The sequence below is a fragment of the Mesoplodon densirostris genome, chromosome 6, assembly GCF_025265405.1.
Source record: "Mesoplodon densirostris isolate mMesDen1 chromosome 6, mMesDen1 primary haplotype, whole genome shotgun sequence".
NCBI lineage: Eukaryota > Metazoa > Chordata > Mammalia > Artiodactyla > Ziphiidae > Mesoplodon > Mesoplodon densirostris.
The window spans coordinates 39,379,522-39,396,801 of record NC_082666.1 but is presented as its reverse complement, the minus strand read 5'-3'; positions in this window follow the sequence as shown (position 1 = coordinate 39,396,801).

The following is a 17,280-nucleotide window of genomic DNA, read 5'->3' as shown; positions in this document are numbered from 1 at the left end:
GCCCTCCCTACCTTCCATCTTCCTCCCGCCATCCAAGCCTGGTGCTTGGCCAAGGGCCCTTTCCCAGCCTGTTATCAAGTACCAGAGATTATTTCTCCAAAATAATGACTCAAACTGCCAGGGGTCCGAGGTCCCGCCCCTTCACCTCCCATCTGGATGCCTGCAGACTTCTCCCTGGATTCCTAGTCTCGCTCCTCCTCCCTCCCTAATCCATTTTTCACACTGCTTCCAAGAGCCTGTTGAAGCACAAGGGGACCCCGGTGGTGGTAAACCGCGTATTTCCTCTGTTAAGCAGGCTAAGGGTGCTTGGGCTGGGGAATAAATGTTCTGAGGACTTTGGCTCACATTTATTGAGCGCTTACTGTGTCATTTGTTAAACACTTCAAGTGGATATTCTCATTTGACTGCCCAACAACCCTTCTGGATAGGTATTATTAAGTATTAGTTATCTATTATTGTTATCTATTATTATGAAGGAAGAAACTGAGGCACAGAAGATCACACAGCTTATGAGTAGCAGAGGCAATTTGGAGTCAGGCAGTCCTCCCCCACTCCCCATGCGGCCCCCAGTCAGTTTCTCCACCACTGCAGAAAGCCCTGACCTTCCTATCAGGGATGGAATGACCCACAGCACCTGCTCCCTTTCCAGGACCCACACTGACACCACAAGAGTCCCTAGCCCCCATTTCCTGTCTAGGACTTAGGGGTGATTCCTCCCCCACTGGCCTTTCTATGACCTAGGTAAGATGGGCAGACATTCAAGACGGTAAACAGGGACCATCTGATTACCATTTGCTCAAGTGAATCCCTGCTTTTTATTTCTGTGAACTGAACTATTATGTAATACTTGAACTATTATGTAATACACTACTAAATAACCAGGAGATCACTGAAGAAATCAAAGAGGAAATAAAAAAATACCTAGAAACAAATGACAATGAAAACACGACCACCCTAAACCTATGGAATGCAGCAAAAGCAGTTCTAAGAGGGAAGCTTATAGCAATACAATCCTACCTCAAAAAACAAGAAACATCTCAAATAAACAACCCAACCGTACACCTAAAGCAATTACAGAAAGAAGAACAAAAAAACCCCAAAGTTAGCAGAAGGAAATAAATCATAAAGATCAGTTCAGAAATAAATGAAAAAGGAATGAAGGAAACAATAACAAAGATCAATAAAACTAAAAGCTGGTTCTTTGAGAAGATTAAAAAATGGTAAACCATTAGCCACACTCATCAAGAAATAAAGGGAGAAGACTCAAATCAATAGAATTAGAAATGAAAAAGGAGAAGTAACAACTGATATTGGAAATACAAAGAATCATGAGAGATTACTACAAGCAACTATATGCCAATAAAATGGACAACCTGGAAGAAATGGACAAATTCTTAGAAAAGCACAAACTTCCGAGACTGAGCCAGGAAGAAATAGAAAATATAAACAGACCAATCACAAGCATTAAAATGGAGACTGTGATTAAAAATCTTCCAACAAATAAAAGCCCAGGACCAGAGGGCTTCACAGGCAAATTCTATCAAACACTTAGAGAAGAGCTAACACCTATCCTTCTCAAAATCTTCCAAAATATAGCAGAGGAAGGAACACTCCCAAACTCATTCTACGAGGCCACCATCACCCTGATACCAAAACCAGACAAAGATGTTGCAAGGAAAGAAAACTACAGGCCAATATCACTGATGAACATAGATGCAAAAATCCTCAACAAAATACTAGCAAAAGAATCCAACAGCACATTAAAAGGATCATACACCATGATCGAGTGGGGTTTATCCCACGAATGCAAGGATTCTTCAATATATGCAAATAGATCAATGTGATAAACCATATTAACAAATTGAAGGAGAAAAACCATATGATCATCTCAGTAGAGACAGAAAAAGCTTCTGACAATATTCAACATCCATTTATGATAAAAACTCTCCAGAAAGTAGGCATAGAGGGAACTTACCTCAACATAATAAAGGCCATAAATGACAAATCCACAACCAAAAACATTCTCAATGGTGAAAAAATGAAACCATTTCCTCTAAGATCAGGACCAAGAAAAGGTTGTCCACTCTCACCACTATAATTCAACATAGTTTTGGAAGTTTTAGCCACAGCAATCAGAGAAGAAAAAGAAAAGGAATCCAAATCAGAAAAGAAGAAATAAAGCTGTCACTGTCTGCAGATGACATGATACTACACATAGAGAATCCTAAAGATGCTACCAGAAAACAATTAGAGCTAATCAATGAATTTGGTAAAGTAGCAGGATACAAAATTAATGCACTCTTCCATTCCTATGCACTAATGCTGCAAAAATCTGAAAGAGATATTAAGGGAACACTCCCATTTACCACTGCAACAAAAAGAATAAAATACCTAGGAATAAACCTATGTAAGGAGACAAAAGACCTGTATGCAGAAAACTATAAGACACTGATGAAAGAAATCAAAGTTGACACAAACAGATGGGGAGATATACCATGTTCTTGGATTGGAAGAATCCACATTGTGAAAATGACTCTACTACCCAAAGCAATCTACAGGTTCAATGCAATCCCTATCAAACTACCACTGGCATTTTTCACAGAACTAGAACCAAAAATTTCACAATTCGTATGGAAACACAAAAGACCCCGAATAGCCAAAGCAATGTTGAGAAAGAAAAACGGAGCTGGAGGAATCAGGCTCCCAGACTTCAGACTACAAACCTACAGTAATCAAGACAGTATGGTACTGGCACAAAAACAGAAATATACATCAATTGAACAGGATAGAAAGCCCAGAGATAAACCCATGCACATATGGTCACCTTTTTGATAAAGGAGGCAAGAATATACAATGGAGAAAACACAGCTTCTTCAATAAGTGGTGCTGGGAAAACTGGACAGCTACATGTAAAAGAATGAAATTAGAGCACTCCCTAACACCATACACAAAAATAGACTCAAAATGGATTAAAGACCTAAATGCAAGCCCAGACACTATAAAACTGTTAGAGGAAATCATAGGCAGAACACTCTGACATAAATCACAGCAAGATCCTTTTTGACCCACCTCCTAGAGAAATGGAAATAAAAACAAAAATAAACAAATGGGACCTAATGAAACTCAAAAGCTTTTGCACAGCAAAGGAAAACATAAACAAGCCGGAAAGATAACCCTCAGAATTGGAGAAAATATTTGCAAATGAAACAACTGACAAAGGATTAATCTCTAAAATTTACATGTAGCTCAATATCAGAAAAACAAACAACCCAATCCAATAATGGACAGAAGACCTAAATAGACATTTCTCCAAAGAAGATATACAGATTGCCAACAAACACATGAAAGTATGCTCAACATCACTAATCATTAGAGAAATGCAAATCAGAGCTACAATGAGGTATCACCTCACACCAGTCAGATTGGCCATCATCAAAAAATCTAGAAACAATAAATGCTGGAGAGGGTGTGGAGAAAAGGGAAGGCTCTTGCACTGTTGGTGGGAATGTTAACTGATACAACCACTATGGAGAACAGTATGGAGGTTCCTTAAAAACCTAAAAATAGGGCTTCCCTGGTGGCGCAGTGGTTGAGAGTCCGCCTGCCGATGCAGGGGACACGGGTTTGTGCCCCAGTCCAGGAAGATCCCACATGCCGCGGAGCGGCTGGGCCCATGAGCCATGGCCGCTGAGCCTTCATGTCCGGAGCCTGTGCTCCGCAATGGCAGAGGCCACAACAGTGAGAGGACCACGTACTGCAAAAAAAAGAAAAAAAAAAAAAAACCTCAAAATAGAACTACCATACTACCCAGTAATCCTACTTCTGGGCATATACCCTAAGAAAACCATAATGCAAAAAGTGTCATGTACCACAATGTTCATTGCAGCTCTATTTACAATAGTCAGGACATGGAAGCAACCTAAGTGTCCGTCAACAGATGAATGGATAAAGAAGATGTGGCACATATATATAATGGAATATTACTCAGCCATAAAAAAAAATGAAATTGAGTTATTTGTAGTGAGGTGGATGGACCTAGATTCTGTTATACAGAGTGAAGTAAGTCAGAAAGAGAAACAAATACTGTATGCTGACACATATATATGGAATCTAAAAAAAAAAAAAAAAAAAGGTTCTGAAGAACCTAGGGGCAGGACTGGAATAAAGACGCTGATGTAGAGAATGGACTTGAGCATACGGGGAGTGGTAAGGGTAAGCTGGGATGTAGTGAGAGAGTGACATGGACATATATACACTACCAAATGTGAAATAGATAGCCAGTGGGAAGCAGCCACATAGCACAGGGAGATCAACTTGGTGCTTTGTGACCACCTAGAGGGGTGGCATAGGGAGGGTGGAAGGGAAACGCAAGAGGGAGGCAATAGGGGGATATAAGTATATTTATAACTGATTCACATGTTTATAAAGCAGAAACTAACACACCATTGTAAAGCAATTATACTCCAATAAAGATGTCCCAAAAATATTTTTTTTAATTAAAAACAAGGAAGGGAGCATGGTCTGCTTCTGGCTGCAGCTCTGCAGTCTCCCTCTAGTGCCCCCTATTGGCATAGCCAACGGGGCCACTGACAGAGGGGAGGGTCAGAGTCCTATGATGGTCCCACAGGACAGAGCAGAGCAGAATTGGGTGGATTGGGAGCTTAATAACTGGCACAGGGGAGAAGGGCAAAGAGAAGGGAGACTGGGAGCAGGAATCATGAGTAGGGGAAGAGACGTAGCAATGGGAGAAGGTGGGAGAGTTCTCCCCAGTCACCTCTTCTGGGGCATCGAATGGAGAGAAGATAGAATACCCTTGAAACAAACAGTGTCAGGTGGGCTGACTTTTCCCCAAGCCCATCTCCTCCCACCTCAAACGCCAGACTTAGTAACACATACCACACACATATATATACTATACAGACCATACACCACACACACACCACACACACACACCACACACAGCACACACACCACACACACACCACATACACACACCACACACACCACATAAACACACCGCACACACCACGCACACACACCACATAAACACACCGCACACACCACGCACACACACCACACATGCCACATACACACACCACACACACATCACACATACACCATGCTTTTGTTCATGAGATTCCTCAGCCTAGGTCCAGTTCCCCAGAAGTGGGTCTGGGACAAGGTTTGGTCCGCATGTGATATATTAAAGAAGTGCCACCAGGGGAGAGGGAAGAGGGAGGAAGCCAAGCAAGGATGTGATTTCCGGCTGCATCCAGTGGATGTAGCTTCAATCTGAATTTGCTGAGGGCTCTGGAGGCTAAGTTGTACCCACAGGCATCCTAACCTGAGGCCAGAGAGCCTGAATTTCATACTTCTGCACTCAGGAGTCAGAGTCAGCACTGTCTGACCCTCCTGTGCCCTTGTGGCTCTTAACCAGTGGCTGACCCTGCAGTTCCATTCCAGGTCAAGATGAGTATTCAGAGTTGCCACCCTTAGATGGCCTTCCTCCCTCCCTCCCTCCCTCCCTCCCTTCCTTCCTCCCTCCCTCCCTCCCTCCCTCCCTTCCTTCCTTCCTTCTTTCTTTCCTTCCTTTCCTAACACTTGTGGGGCCTGGGTAGCATTGCATGTGGAGGCTCCAGCCTACAGCCTACCCTCCTTCTCTCCCTGCTTATGGCTCCATTAGTCACTGAGAGGGACCTCACATGCAGTGGTGTGGACATCCCAGCTCCGTGCATGTACCTTCTAGTTCCACCAAATACGTACCCCTTGGCCACCCCTCAGGCCCAGGAGTCCATATATCAAGTGTACGCTCCAGGAAAGAGACCTGCCTGAGCCTTGGAAACAGTGGAGTTTTTTTGTTTTTTGGTTTTTTGGTTTTTTCTTTGCGGTACGCGGGCCTCTCACTGTTGTGGTCTCTCCCGTTGCGGAGCACAGGCTCCGGACGCGCAGGCTCAGCGGCCATGGCTCACGGGCCCAGCCGCTCTGCGGCATGTGGGATCTTCCCGGACCGGGGCACGAACCCGTGTCCCCTGCATCGGCAGGCGGACTTTCAACCACTGCGCCACCAGGGAAGCCCCAGTGGAGTATTTTTCTCATTTCTGTTTTTATCTCTCCTTGGGTAAAAGCTGAACACGCTACTTCCCTTATTTTGTTTCCCTAAACATTTTAGCATGCATACTAAACAGACCAAATCTGTGGGTAATCAATATTTTTATCCTACTCCTTAAATCAAAGGACCTTAGAAAATTTTAACTCTGAGTCTCCCTTCCCAAATTGTGTGCTCTTTTTATTATGTTTTATCTCTTTAAAAACCCCACAGAACATTATTATTCTTTGGGTTTGATACAGGTAATTCTGTTTACATTTATGCCCATATTTTTATTTCCTTTGTTCATCAATCCTTATTGCTTCTTTGACCATCCATCCCTTTTTCCCTCTATTTGAAGTGCATCTCAGAATTTCCTTTTGTTAGCTTCTGTCAGGGGAAAAAAAAAAAACAAACCCCTATGTTTATCTTTTTCTGAAAAGTTCTGATTTCAGCACCTTATTAACTCTTTCATATCCGAAAGGGCTTTGGAACAGTTTTTGTATCATCTGGTAAGGGTGGTAAAGAAAGTGAGAAGTTGAAGACTTTCCAATAAATGGAAAAGAGGAGGCAATGTTCATCAACTTGCTTTTCTTTGGGTGGTCCTTTATGCAAAGACATCAAAAAAATAGAGCTTTGAGAAAGATGTACCTACGAAAGAGAAAATGATTCACCCTTATTACTTTGATTTTCTTTTATATGGTTCTCACCTCTTCTGAGGACTACAGGATACTTACAAAAAGTTTCTGTCCTCGAATGGCCCAAGGCATTTGGGCCATCCAAGCCTCCTGAAATTCTTTATACACGCTGGTTCCATTTTACCAATTTCTACTCAATATTAATTCACCCTAGTCTGACTTCCAGCCTCATAATTCTATCTAAACGTCTCTCACTGAAGTCACCAGTGGCCACTGTGTCAATTCAGGTTCTTCTAGAAGCAGACTCTGAGCTAGAGTTAGAAGTGCTTCATTGGGGCTAACACCTGTAGAGTTAGAGGTGCTTCATTGGGGCTAACACCTGTGAAGGATGAAGCAGGCAGGAGAAGGAGCAGGCAGGGAGAGCCCCCTACCACGCTTTGCTGTGGATCTGACACCTGTAAAGAAGAGAGGACAGGAAGGGGAGAGGCTAGGAAGGACACTGGGCTTCGGGGAGTCTGAGCCCTAGCACTACCACTCTGGGCAGCCACTGGTCGAGGGCTGCCCTGGAGGAGCAGGCCTTGTTCAAATGCTGAGGCAGATCCTGAGGGCACCACAGCTAGAGGCTGTCAGGAACTGCACTCCTTGGGCCAGGTCCTCCCTGGCAGCGGGAGCTGAGTGGTGTACTGTCATGTGACCATGGCCACTGTGGCAATAAACCCAGGCTCGTCCTCCAGCCTGGATGTCACCTGGCTTCTCTGAACATCAAGACTTTTTTTTTTTTTTTTTTTTTTTTTTTTTGCGGTACGCGGGCCTCTCACTGTTGTGGCCTCTCCCGTTGTGGAGCACAGGCTCCGGATGCGCAGGCCCAGCGGCCATGGCTCACGGGCCCAGCCGCTCCGCGGTATATGGGATCCTCCCGGACCGGGGCACGAACCCGTGTCCCCTGCATCGGCAGGCGGACTCTCAACCACTTGCGCCACCAGGGAGGCCCTGAACATCAAGACTTTGGACCCGCCCCTTCTTCTGAGACTCCATCTTGCCTTGGCTTCTGTATCTCAGTATTTTCCTGGTTTACCTGAGATGTCACTGGATGTTCTTCCTGAGAATTCTTGGCAGGTTCCTCTTCATCCACCTGACCTTTATACATGGGTATTGTCCGAGCCTTACTCTTAGGTCTTCCGCTCCACATGCTCCCAGGTGATCTCACCCCCGCCCATGACTTAAATTACAATCCTGATCTAGAACCCAGTCTCAAATTGGCAACTATAAGAGAGTCAGAGGACAGCTTGATCCAGTTTTGCACATGAGCCTGAGTCCTCCTCTGTCCCTCCGACCCTCAGCTTTCTCAGAGCACATTGCATCATTAATCAATTCTGTAATCTGGACTGATAACTCCCACCTCAGAGTTGACTGGGGTAATGTACTTGGAGATACTCTGTAAACTGTAAAACTCACACAAAATAAGGTTGTCATTATAACACTTTTCAAAGTTCTCTATTTTCTAGAGAACTTTATCTAACTTTACGCAAATCCCTCTCTGCATTAAAAATTCAGCCCGAATTGTATTTTCTACGACCCCATTCATTCACACTCTGCTCTGCATAAACATATCCCAAAGCTGTCTTACTTGGAACACTAGTGTCCCTTAAGATAGAAGTTGATGCGCCATGAAAAAAGTCAAGTTTGAGAAATATTGCTCTCCTGGAAAGTTAAAATATACTCTCTTATATTAAAGCTCCTGAGAAGCATAACCTTTTTAACCACTTTTTTCAACTACCTTAGCCACAGGGTCTTTTTTTTTTTTCCATGCGACACTATAAAATTCCTGTGGGCCACTAGTGTTCACACAACACGTAGAAAACTTTGCTCTATGCAGGTGGGACAACTAACTATTCCACCTAAAGAGGTCATCCACAAGTTCTCCCTACCAAAATCCGCCCCCCTAGTAGGGGGAGACCTGACTCACATCCTTTTCAAAGCCTGGCTGTTCCCTCTCTTCCTTCTATTCTGTGAGCTCCTTAGAATGGTTCCAATAAACCCACCTTTTTGAACCAAGTTGTCCAGTGTAAGTTCTGTTGGTCAAAACTGAAATGCTGCCTGACACACCAGTGGGCAAAAAGTCAGTGCAGGGGCCAGAGTCCCAAACTGGAAGTTTCCCGAACGCCCCTTACATTTGAATGGATAAATAAATTGTGGTGTATCCCTACAATGGGATACCGTACAGCAATGAGAATGGACTGTCTTCCACATGGGCAATAATATTCATGAATTTCACAAATATAATTAGACAAAAAATTAAGGCATAATATGAATCCTTTTTTATGAAGGTAAAAAACAGGCAAAACTAACCAATGCTATTAGACGTCAGGATGGTGGTTGCCAATGGGAGTGAACAGGGTACAAGAGGGCTGGTTTCCTGGGTGTGCTCACTTTGTGAACATTCATGAGCTGTACCTTATAATGGATGCATTCCTCTGTATGTATGTTATACTCCAGTAAAAATTTTGGAGGGGTGGTGTCAGAAGAGATCATTCCCCACTGACAATTCCATTGGCAAAACCACCCGGAGGGAACATGCTGATTTCAGGACCAATATAAATGATAGCTCCAATATGATAGCTCCAGTTGTCTTAGCTCACTCTGTGTTTGGTTATCATATTTATCTAAACATCTGTACCCATAACTTTTACATTTCTATGCATGTCAAAGAGTCATTCTGTATTAATCTTGTTTTATGTTGTCTTTTATTTTATGATATTTTGACATCTCAGGACTCTGGGGACCCAGTGAGGGACTGCCCCTCCCAGGATTAGCTAATTCCTCCAGGCAGCAAACAACTTGCCTGCATATCTTTCATATGCAAACCAACCCATCCAGAGCCCACACTCCAAACCACCTCCTCTATCTGGATTTTACACTCCTGGAGGCAATATCCTCTGCCCTAATCACAAAATACTAGACAAGGAGGGACCACCCCTATAACCCAGAGCTACAGAAATTATTCAAACTATTCAATCTCGAGACTGCTCAGCTGTTCACCCTACCTCATCCATCCCTTCCCACAAAAGTCACAATAAAGGCTTGTGCCCATGCTTTACCCTCTCTTTCTGCCTCCTGATGGACCCTGGTGCTTCCCCACATGGCCCTGCTATGCCTCCAGTTTCTAGGGATCTGTGAGTATAGACTTCTTCTTTAATGACAGTCATTTCCACAAGTCTTACCAACCTGATAAAAAAACAAATCCTGTGTACATTTCAAAGCACATTCATTCATTCCACAATTTTTTTTAAAGCACCTGCTATATTTCAGGCATAGTTTTAGGTGCCAAGGATAGAGCAGTGACCGTACAAACAAGGTTTCTGCTCTCATGGAGCTCATGTCTAATGGGACAGAGATAATCAACAAGCAAAGAAATAAATATTTCCAGATAGAGTTAAGGTGGTATGAATGAAATAGGCCAGGATGGGTCATTTTATGTTGTTTGGTTTTTGTTTGTTTTTTAGGAAGACTGGTCAGAGAAGTTCTCCCATTAAGGAGCTGACACTTGACCCAGGGCCTGAATAGATGATTGTATACCAAGGGCACCCAGAGATCTGTGATGGGAGCCTGGAGTCATCCAAAATAACCAGAATGACGTATTGCTGCCAATACTCATCCAGAACAAATTTTCTCCCTTATCAACAAGCAAAGGAGGGCTTGAATCCAACAAAAAATAATTTACCCGCATCAGCAAAGTCCACAGCCTGCTCCAATCAATTTTCCTTCCAAATGCTATAAAGCTGAGGTGCCCAAGCACCAGGACCCAGGGGATGGTTTGGCTACCTGCCCAAACCCTCAGGGCAGCAACCAGCTTGCCTATGTGTTTACATAACTGTTTGCAAATAGAAAGGAAGTGTGTAGAGCCCTGAGCCCTCTTTGCTCTCCATCCCTGGGCACCCACTGCCTGGTTCAGCTCCGCACTGACAAAAGCCTTCCCTGGCCACTGCAGACCTGACTACCCTCCCACCTGCCCCCTGCCCCAGGCCCACCCCAGGAAGGGCAGGCTGGCCATCCACCATCCACATTAAGAGCAAACAACATTTCCACCATTTTTTTTTTTAAGATCCAACTGACTTTGGACAACATTTGAATCAAATAACGGTAGAAAAATGAAATCTCAGGGCCCTCAACTCATCAGTGGCACAATACGGGTCATTGACATGATGCAGGTCTGTCCAGGGGCCTGCAGCTAAGGAATGCGTATGCCTGGGGGCAGAGAGGGGCTGGAACATTCCCCTTCCTCAAAGCTCCCGGGCTGGGCCTGGGTATGTCGCACTGGGAACCTTCCACACATGCCCTGGGCCCCAAGGCCAGCGCTACACATACCTGCCTTCACCAAGGAAGAGCCAGGGACCCCAGATCTGAGCATGCCTCCCACTGGAGCCTCCAGGAAAGTGCAGATCCATTTCACTTGGGGCAACGGAGCTGGGCCGAGCGAGGCCTGCTAAGGGGAACCTGCACGTAGCATCTCACTCAGGCTGTTTTTCCATAGCCTCTCTCTCCTCAGAGGGTTTGTGCCGGTGACAGCTCCTCAGAGAACATTTCCTAGGAACCCCGGCGGTAATTTGGCTCTGTCGCTGAAACTGGCTTGTTTATCTTTGCCTCAGATTCCAAGTTTGTCTCTCACCATATACCTCCCTGGCGGGTTTGTTTGGGTACTCATACAAACACAGCCCTTCAGCTTTGATAGTCATCCTTCCGGAGCCTTTTTTTTTTTTCCCCGGTACGCGGGCCTCTCACTGCTGTGGCCTCTCCCGTTGCAGAGCACAGGCTCCGGACGTGCAGGCTCAGCGGCCATGGCTCACGGGCCCAGCCGCTCCGCGGCATGTGGGATCTTCCCGGACCGGGGCACGAACCCGTGTCCCCTGCATTGGCAGGCGGACTCTCAACCACTGCATCACCAGGGAAGCCCCGGAGCCTTTTTGTATGTCAATAATGTCATGCTTCGGAGTTATGAAAACTTGAAAGGACCCCATTATACCTTGCAGCAATTTAAAACCAGCAGAGATCTCATGGAGAGCCTGGGGCTGGCAGAGCCAGAGAGAGCTTCTCTGTGGCCAAGATACAATGCTGACCACCTCTAAAATGTCCTTGTCCTCCACAAACTCCATCAGGTACTTGACGGCCTGTGAAAAGGGCAATTCCCTTGTATGTAGGTCAAATCTCAAAGTCTCAAGGCTCCCAGCTGGCTTACAAATCAAGCAAGAATCTTTCTACTTATCAAGCATTCTGTATTTCCCTATTTAATCAGAAAGCCTGCAGAGGCACGGCCCCCACTTCCTGTTTAATCAAAGAACCAGGCCTCAAGGGTCACAAGTTGGCTATTTAGCAACCTTTATGCATAAGTGCCTTTTTAGATAAAGCGTCCATGGAAAGTGCCTAAATCCTATGAAAGTAATTTATTTGCTGACCCACAAAATTATAATATTCATTTTGTTTGTGTAAACCTGCCAGGCCCTAGTCATTACTATGAACCACAAAAAACCGTTTCAAGTAGGATTTCATCCCAGACATAGTTTCCAGTTTGAATCTGACATATTATACCTGAGAGGATTACAGGAAACCATAGATAATTCCTAATTTCTACTTTGGGTCTTCATATAATAATTTTTCTTTTTCTCTTTTTTTTTTTTTTTTTTTTGCTATTTGAAGAATCACCCCACACAGGAAGAGGCTGGGAACTAGGTATCCGGGAAGGAATGCTGGCCTTGGGATGACACTGCCACTTCTTGTAGCCATCACAAAATAAAAGTGATGCCCCTTTCTGTCTGCAGTTATCATTTGGACAGATTACAAAAATGTATTTGGGAGTTTGGGCATGTGGTCTGAATCTAGGCGCCCCAAGCAGGGTGCGGGCCAGTGCTGGCAGGAAGCCCCAACCCCCATGCAGGATGGAGCAGGGAGGTCAAGGCCACTGCAGGACCTCGGGCGGGAAGCAGCCATGGAAGGGCCAGCTGTCCACGCAGCCCAGCTGCTGGGTTGTGGCAGCCAGCTCTGCCCAGGCTGCTCCCCTCTCGCTGGGAAGCACATCAGAAACCTATCCTGAAGCCTCTCTCTCTTCTCCCAAGTTGAAAGGAAAGACAGCAACCTTCAGGGGCCTGACAGGCCCAGGGGACTCTGCACTGCCTGCCCTCTCCATGCGGCGCAGGGTGGGGACAGGGCGGGGCCCGGCTGGGAGTCCCCAGAGGTTCACACCCTCAGGGTCCTGTTATCTGACACCATCCACCTGCCTGGAGCCCGCTGGCTTTGAAGAACCCCTGATTTGCTAAAGAATCTGGAGGAGGAAATGGTGAGAGACACAAAAACACATGGCAAGTGGCGGAGGACCTTCCAGGCATCACTTGGGGAGTGTCAAGTAGTGGCTTGCCTAAAGCTTCCCTCCTATAGCACATCAAAGTGCCTGACCTCTTACTTTACAGCTTCTGAAATTCGTGTGATGCCAAGGAAGCTCATTTTCCCACAGTTTCCCACATACTCCTAGTGGTTTCCTAGACTTTCAGAGGAGGCTTCTGGGAAAAGATGGCCTTTGACAGACAAGCCAGAATTAGGTGGATGGGACACAGAGGCAAAGGCATTACAAGCAAAAGGGCAGCCAGTGCCCCTACCAGGAGATGCAGAGCCCCCTGGGATGCTCAGAGGATTGGCAGATCCATCCATGGGTGAGGCTGGGCAGGGGCACAGACTGGAGCCCAGAAGAGTGCCCAGCTGAGGAGTTGGAGGTTTTGCTCAAAGCAAGCAAAAAACGACTGAACAACTTTGCCCAAGAACAACTTTGCCCAAGACAGACACGATGTTAGACTTGCCCTTTAGAAAGATCACTGTGGCCACAGGGTGAGAAATGGATTGGAGAGGGGTGAGAGTGCAGGCAGGCAAACCAGTAAGGAAGGGTGGAGAGCCTGACCCAGGGCAGAACTTCTGGAAGCATCTGTAGTATGCACTGGAGGACCCGTTTGTTTTGTTTCCAATCCTTCTTGGACAGATACTTCTATAAAACATATTACCAGAGAAAGTGAAATTTTAAAAAAACATACAAAATATAAGCCCTAATTTTTTATCAAAACAGTTTTTAAATTGGGATCAAATATACACAACATAGGGCTTCCCTGGTGGCGCAGTGGTTGAGAGTCCGCCTGCCAATGCAGGGGACATGGGTTCATGCCCCGGTCCAGGAAGATCCCACATGCCATGGAGCGGCTGGGCCCGTGAGCCATGGCTGCTAAGCCTGCGCGACCGGAGCCTGTGCTCTGCGGCGGGAGAGGCCATAACAGTGAGAGGCCCGCGTACTGCAAAAAAAAAAAAAAAAAAAAAAAAAAAAAATATATATATATATATATATATATATATATACACACACACACACACACACAACATAAAATTTACCATCCTTACCATTTTTCATCATATATAGTTTAGTAGTGTTAAGTACAGTCACACTGTTATGCAACCAATCTCCAGAACTTTTCCATCTTGCAAAACTGAAACTACCCATTAAACAACCTTCTATTCTCTCTTGCCCCAGACCATGGCAACCACTCTTCTACTTTCTGTCTCTGAATTTGACTACTCTGGGTACCTCATTCAAGTGGAATGGTACAGTACTTGTCCTTTTGTGTCTGGCTTGTTTTACCCAGCATAATGCCCTCAGATTTCATCCATGTTGTAGAATGTGGCAGAATTTCCTTCCTTTTTAAGTCTGAATAATATTCTACATTTTGTTTATCCTTTAATCCTACAATGGACACTTGGGTTTCACCTATCTTTTGATAGGTGAATAATGATACTATGAATATGGGTGTACAAATATCTGTTCAATCCCTCCTTTCAATTCTTTGGGGGATATACCCAGAAGTAGAATTGCCAACTGTATGGTAATTTTTAAAAAAAATTTTACTAACTGCAATACTCTTTTCCACAGTGGCTACACCATTTTACATCTGCACCAACAGTGCACAGTGTTCCAATGTCTCCGCATCCTCACCAGCACTTGTTATCTTCTGGTCTTTTGATAGTGGCCTCAATGAGTGTGAGATGAAGCCCCAATTTCTCATCATTAGATTCAACCTGTATAAAATTATCCATCAGACCCTATAACAGTTTAGAACTCTTCAGGGTTAAAACAGTTTAACACGCTTACTCTCAACTTCTGAACTTATCTCGTTGCAAACCAATGATAAGTATTTCCCAAACTGGCCCCAGTCTGTGGACCAGACCTTGAGTAGCACTCCTAGGCCATCTCTATCCCTGGGGGTGAAGAGCAGTGATGGTCAGAGCCAAACTTTACTGAGCTCTTACTCTCTGGCACTACGTGTATTCATCACGAAACCAGCACAACATCCCTATGAAGTATATACTGTTATTATGCCCAGTTTACGGAGGAGAAAGCAGAGGCACAGAGGTGACGGGCCTTGCCCCATGCCAGCAGGTCAGGAGGTGGCCGAGGCAGCTGTGAACCCTGGCAGTATGGCCTCAGCCATTTTTGTAATTATTATTGTCTTGTTTGTTTCCCAAGATTACTTAATTGATTGGTCATATGGGGGGGAAGACGGAAGGCTCCCAGGTTCTGGTTTGAGTGACCAGGTGGACAGGGATGCCAAGTTTGGGAGGAAATGTGATCAGTCTAGCTTTGGACGTGTCAAGGTTAAGGTTCGCCTGTGACATCCAGGTGGAGCAGGGCCATGGACTGCTGGGCAGTAAGTTGTGCTCTCCTTAACAGAGACAGGGCTAGAAGTGCAGCTGTGGAAGGCCAGGGTGAAGGTGACATGAGTTTGGTGAGCTACCTCAGAGAGACCAAGAACATTCTAGGAAGAAAGAGAGGAGCCAGAGGGGAATGAGGAGACAGACAGGAATGGGGAGAGAGTGTCAGAGGGAACGACGTATCGACAGGGAGTCCAGGGCTACATGGAGGCCACACAAGACAGGATAATCTGTGGAGCTGGCTGTGTGGTGGCCCCCAGGGCATCAGGGAAGCCAGGAAGGGGAAAGCTAGGTTGCCAAGGGTTGAGAGGTGGGTGGTGGTGGAAAGGGTGGAAGAAGAGACCAAGAGTGCAGACCACTCTTTCTAGAAGCTCAACAGTGACATAGAGGAGACACAAGACCATCCAACTATGGGTGTCTTGTGTGGTAGGGGAGAGACTGGGCCAAGAGTGGATTGTTATTTTGTCTCACCTTTTAAAAAAAAAGGTTGGAACAAACATCAGTTTGTTCTTAGTTTGGGGGTGAGGGGGGCAGGGGAACCCAGTAGAAAGGTGAAAGATTGAGAGGAATCTGTGCTGATTGCTGGAGGAATAGGGCATTGGATCAGGAATGGTCAAGCTTGAATAAAGGAGCGAAGCCCCTTTTCCCATAAAAAGGAAGGGAAGGCAGTTTATGATACAGGTTCATTTGTGAAAGAGGGAGGAAGCTGATGCCATCAATGAAGCTGGTGGCAACTGCCTGCTGAGAGCGTGTGGTGTAAGGGTCCGGAGAAGGGAGGCGGACTTTGGATGTGCCACCGAGAAACAGCAGTGAGAGTCACCTAGGGTGGCAGAGAAGATGCACCAGAAGCAGGAAGAGCCCAGTGAGTCTGGAGAAAATGTGTCAGCATGAACCCCATCGCCCATTTGTGAGACTTTTCTTCATCAGGGCTCCATTGCCCATGCACAGAAGAGAAGGTGGATGACAAGATTGATCCCAGTTAAGGTTTCACAAGCTGGCTCTGACTGTAGTCAAGGGGGCAGGAAAGTGGAGTGATTGCTGCCATGAGAGGAAAGGAATGAAGTGATTTGTGGTGGTTTTTAAAAATGTCCACATGCTCCCAACACTCCTCCCTTCAAAAGGTTGAGTCTAATTCCCCTAACTTTGAGGGTGGGCTGCACTTAGCAACTTGCTTCTAAGGAATAGAATGTAGCAGAAGTGCCAGTGACAGTGTGTGACTTCCAATTCTAGGTCACAGAAGACCTGTGGCTTCTCCTTTGCTCTTTCTCCTTCTTGGATCACTTGTTTTGGGGGAAGCCAGCTGTCATGTCCTGAGGATGCTCAAGCAACCCTATGGAGAGGTCCTTGTGGCGGGAGCTGAGGCCTCCTGTCAATAGCCACACAGGGAGCCCTTGGAAGCAGACCCTAAAGCCCTAGTCAAGCCTTCAGATGACTGCAACCCTGGCCAACATCTTCACTGCAACCTCCCGAGAGGCCCTGAACCACAGCCACCCAGCTCAGCCCACAGAGAATAAATAAAGAAAACTAAGTGTTTGCTATTTTAAGCTATTAAGCTTTGGAGTAATTTGTTATTAACAATTGATAACCAATATACTGCCCAAGTGTGAGAGCAGAGAAGGCAGACAGTGAGACTCATCCAGGGTCAGGGTTTGGCAGGTGGGCCCTGGTAGAGGTCAAGGGGCCGGAAAATAGGGTGATTAGTGGCATGAGAATAGAATGAAGTAGGGCCGGGAAGCGCCTCTCAGGTGAGGTGATGGAGAAGGCACAGGACTGGAGGAATCAAAGAGCATATGTATAGGAGTGGGGGTGAGGGGGTGAGGTGTA